General features: G+C 39.1%; 1 protein-coding gene across 1 annotated transcript in view; it reads right to left on the minus strand.

Annotated features, from left to right (window-relative positions):
* Positions 1–206: 206 nt before the first annotated feature.
* atf6b (activating transcription factor 6 beta) overlaps positions 207–5,067 on the minus strand; it is a 63,294-nt gene continuing 58,433 nt past the window's right edge. Inside the window, exon 18 of the mRNA XM_079523510.1 lies at positions 207–304. The gene's annotated coding sequence lies outside the window, so the exon portion shown is untranslated. The remainder of the gene's footprint in view (positions 305–5,067) is intronic.

Here is a 5,067-nt window from a genome sequence, read left to right on the forward strand (position 1 = left end):
TCACACACACACACACACACACACACACACACACACACACACACACACACACACACACACACACACACACACACACACACACACACACACACACACACACACACACACACACACACACACACACACACACACACACACACACACACACACACACACTTCTCAATTAAACACATCACTGAAACACAGATGCTAAAGTGAAACCCAGACTAGTAGAGAGGGCTAAACGTCATTAGTCTTTCCTCTTCCATCACCACCAAACAGTCCATTTGCTAAACCTCTCTCACCAGGCCTCCTCCCCTGGGGCCTGTTAGGAGAGAAAAATCAAACACGCACATGTTTTGACTTTATCACAGGACTACAGACAAATAATAGCAGAGAGAGAAAGAGAGAGAGAGAGAGATGTGGATGGTCGCGTTTGTGTGGCAAGGTTGCGTATGTGCGTGTGTGCGTGTGTGTGTGTGGGAGAGCAAGTTAATGCATGTGTGACTAAGTGAATTATAGAACTCCGACAGTTGCTCTTGTAAATACACTGGAATTTAAGAGTACCGTCGAAAAGCATATTAATTCAAATTTCAAAGCTACTGGGAACCGACAGACATTTTTAGAGACCACACACACACACACACACACACACACACACACACACACACACACACACACACACACACACACACACACACACACACACACACACACACACACACACACACACACACACACACACACACACACACACACACACACACACACACACACACACACACACACACACACAGCAGGCTTGTGTGTGAGGGTGGAGACGTTATGAGGTGTGACGACGGTATAGTGGTAAAGACAACTCTCTGGACCCACATATGTATCCCGGCTGGCCAACGGACAAACTGGCAACATTGTCGGTATACATTTATTTTCTTTAACATTCTATAAGACAAAAGTACATACAGTACCTGGCTTTTTTTACATTTTAGAAATGTACCCAAGAAGACAGCCATGAGGAATATAAAATTATGCTACATTTCTGGTAAACATTGGGTTCCCAACGCCAAATCAAATGGGTTCAGAACTTCAGATCTGAGCCAAGTCTCCTGGGGAGGAGGCGCGTCTGAAACCTGTCGTGGACAGGAGTCTCCGGACGTAAAAACAAATAAACAACATCTCGGGATACATGTATTCTAAGAGAAACATGAATGTACAGTATATGCCATCACCAGTTAAAATGCTGTGTCAAATTAAAAGAATGAATGAGAGTTCATTCAGTCATTCTAAAATAATGAATGAGAGTTCATTCAGTCATTCTAAAAGAATGAATGAGAGTTCATTCAGTCATTCTAAAAGAATGAATGAGAGTTCATTCAGTCATTCTAAAAGAATGAATGAGAGTTCATGAGAGTTCATTCAGTCATTCTAAAAGAATGAATGAGAGTTCATTCAGTCATTCTAAAATAATTAATGAGAGTTCATTCAGTCATTCTAAAAGAATGAATGAGAGTTCATTCAGTCATTCTAAAAGAATGAATGAGAGTTCATTCAGTCATTCTAAAAGAATGAATGAGAGTTCATTCAGTCATTCTAAAAGAATGAATGAGAGTTCATTCAGTCATTCTAAAAGAATGAATGAGAGTTCATTCAGTCATTCTAAAAGAATGAATGAGAGTTCATGAGAGTTCATTCAGTCATTCTAAAAGAATGAATGAGAGTTCATTCAGTCATTCTAAAATAATTAATGAGAGTTCATTCAGTCATTCTAAAAGAATGAATGAGAGTTCATTCAGTCATTCTAAAAGAATGAATGAGAGTTCATTCAGTCATTCTAAAAGAATGAATGAGAGTTAATTCAGTCATTCTAAAAGAATGAATGAGAGTTCATTCAGTCATTCTAAAAGAATGAATGAGAGTTCATTCAGTCATTCTAAAAGAATGAATGAGAGTTCATGAGAGTTCATTCAGTCATTCTAAAAGATTGAATGAGAGTTAATTCAGTCATTCTAAAAGAATGAATGAGAGTTAATTCAGTCATTCTAAAAGAATGAATGAGAGTTCATTCAGTCATTCTAAAAGAATGAATGAGAGTTCATTCAGTCATTCTAAAAGAATGAATGAGAGTTCATTCAGTCATTCTAAAAGAATGAATGAGAGTTCATTCAGTCATTCTAAAAGAATGAATGAGAGTTCATTCAGTCATTCTAAAAGAATGAATGAGAGTTCATTCAGTCATTCTAAAAGAATGAATGAGAGTTCATTCAGTCATTCTAAAAGAATGAATGAGAGTTCATTCAGTCATTCCCGACACTTTTTCAATCATTTTTGTTCTGCACTAGGAACCCAATACATAAAGATGTTGTTCTGCTCAGTGCTCACTTTGTAAAGTGATCAGACAAGAACAACTTGTGAATGGATCAGTGTATGAAGTTCCAATGGATCAGTGTATGAAGTTCCAATGGATTAGTGTATGAAGTTCCAATGGATCAGTGTATGAAGTTCCAATGGATTAGTGTATGAAGTTCCAATGGATCAGTGTATGAAGTTCCAATGGATCAGTGTATGAAGTTCCAATGGATCAGTGTATGAAGTTCCAATGGATCAGTGTATGAAGTTCCAATGGATTAGTGTATGAAGTTCCAATGGATCAGTGTATGAAGTTCCAATGGATCAGTGTATGAAGTTCCAATGGATCAGTGTATGAAGTTCCAATGGATCAGTGTATGAAGTTCCAATGGATCAGTGTATGAAGTTCCAATGGATCAGTGTATGAAGTTCCAATGGATTAGTGTATGAAGTTCCAATGGATCAGTGTATGAAGTTACAATGGATCAGTGTATGAAGTTCCAATGGATTAGTGTATGAAGTTCCAATGGATTAGTGTATGAAGTTCCAATGGATCAGTGTATGAAGTTCCAATGGATCAGTGTATGAAGTTCCAATGGATCAGTGTATGAAGTTCCAATGGATCAGTGTATGAAGTTCCAATGGATTAGTGTATGAAGTTCCAATGTATTAGTGTATGAAGTTCCAATGGATCAGTGTATGAAGTTCCAATGGATCAGTGTATGAAGTTCCAATGGATCAGTGTATGAAGTTCCAATGGATCAGTGTATGAAGTTCCAAGGAAGAAAGGCTGAAAGGTCATTCTCACCTTGACTCCCTGTCCATTTTGACCTGGGATCAGATTCTAAAAATCTCTTCTATATCCTGACAGTTTTCTGAAAAAGCTATGTTTCTATGTCAGTCGTTCTTTCGTCGTTTTTCAATAGCTAAAGCATTACATAACGCTAACACCAAAAGGGGTTCCCGCCCAAAATGGGTTAATTGGTTAAAGGCAGAGCCAGAAATCGTGTTGTAATTCTGGATTTGTGGATTTTAATAGCGCCACATCAATTAGTCAATAACAAAATCAGCCTATTATCGTCTTAAAAATATATCAATGATTTATGATTAAACTTAGAATATTATATCCATGCTGTATAGCTGATTAGACTACTTCTCCCAGATCTCACCCAAAAGGCTATCAGATTTCTAAAACTCAGAATGCAGCTGCTGGAGTTCTACTGTAACTAGAAGAACTAAGAAAACACATTACACCAATTCTCAGATTTCTGGCTTCCAGTACAGTGAGTCTGGTGGCTTCCAGCAGTGAGTGAATATTAGCAATCATCTTTAAATAAATCAATGGTTTCGGGCCTAAACATATCTCTCTCACATGCTATGATGTTATGAACCCTGGAGAAGTCTCAGGTTATCCGAGAAGGGTTTACTAGCAATTCCCAGAGTTAAAACAAAACGTGGTGAGGCAGCGTTTAGTTATTATTATGCCACAAAGTTGGAACAAACTTTCAGAGCATCTGAGGCTTGGGCCAACTCTGTATATTTTAAATCAAGGGTAAAAAAGAAAATAACTTTCCCCCCCATTTTTTTTAAGAAAAAATATTTCAGCTTACAGCCAAATATTTTTTCAGTGGTGCAACCACTTCAAGGATCAGCAATGTCTGTCCCTATGTATGTCTGTCTGTCTGTTTAGGGTACCAACAGGGGGCGCTGTTGCACCACTCACCTCAGACAGGTCTTATTTTTTTATCTTATATAATTATATTACCAGTAAGACGCCTGAGGGCGAGAAGCGACCTCGCCCTCAAGGGCGAGGTTGCGTGCACGTATCCGCCTGGATGACAGCAGACTGATGGGCGAGCGCTGGCGCTTTGGCATGGGGGGGTCAACATATGGAATGAATTCTGTACTGGCCATATATGGAGCATGTCTTGAGTGTACAGGACTTGATGAGGTCAGATCAACATGTGGAATGTCAGAACAGGTCAGCTCCATATATGGAGATCTAAGGGGTGGCAGCGGGGGAAGTGTCTTGAGTGTACAGGGTTTGATGAGGGCCCAGGTAGGGCCGGGCATTAATTAACAGATAACTTTGGGGCAGGCCAGTCTAGAGTTTAAATGGACAGGTATCAGTCAAAAGGGAGACATCAAAGAGGAAGGATGGATGGGGAAGGATCAACATGTGGAATGTCAGAACAGGTAAGCTCCATATATGGAAATCTAAGGGTTTGAGGTGAGATGTAGAGTTGCTGGCCAATATTGATGACATCAGGGATCTCCATATATGGGCTTAATATTGATGACATCACGTGATGTCACGAGGCATGACCATATATGGGGCGTGACCAACTGACGGGAAATGCTCGATTTCATAGTTAACTGCGGTCGCAATAATTTTATTTCTGTATATTTGCATTAAAATATGTTATGCCTTATGTAAAGCACCTTGAACTTTGTGTATGAAATGTGCTGTAGACATAAATTTGCCTTCTGTTCATGCTTTTTTTAATGTGTGCTTTAATGTGTGCTCCGTTTCATTACGTACAATAAATCGTGCAACGCTTCCAGCACAGTACAAGTACTTATAATACTGAAAGAGAATCCTCCCTACAGCTATAAGCTATTAAAGAGAGACAAATGTTCAGCTGTCTCTCAGATTTCTGTAGGAGTCCAACAGAAGCAAACTTGTCTGACGTCACAACGGATCATATTTTCATTAGCGTGTAAACGTTCTATCAGGACTGA

Source organism: Electrona antarctica, assembly GCF_951216825.1.
Source record: "Electrona antarctica genome assembly, chromosome: 15".
Lineage (NCBI taxonomy): Eukaryota > Metazoa > Chordata > Actinopteri > Myctophiformes > Myctophidae > Electrona > Electrona antarctica.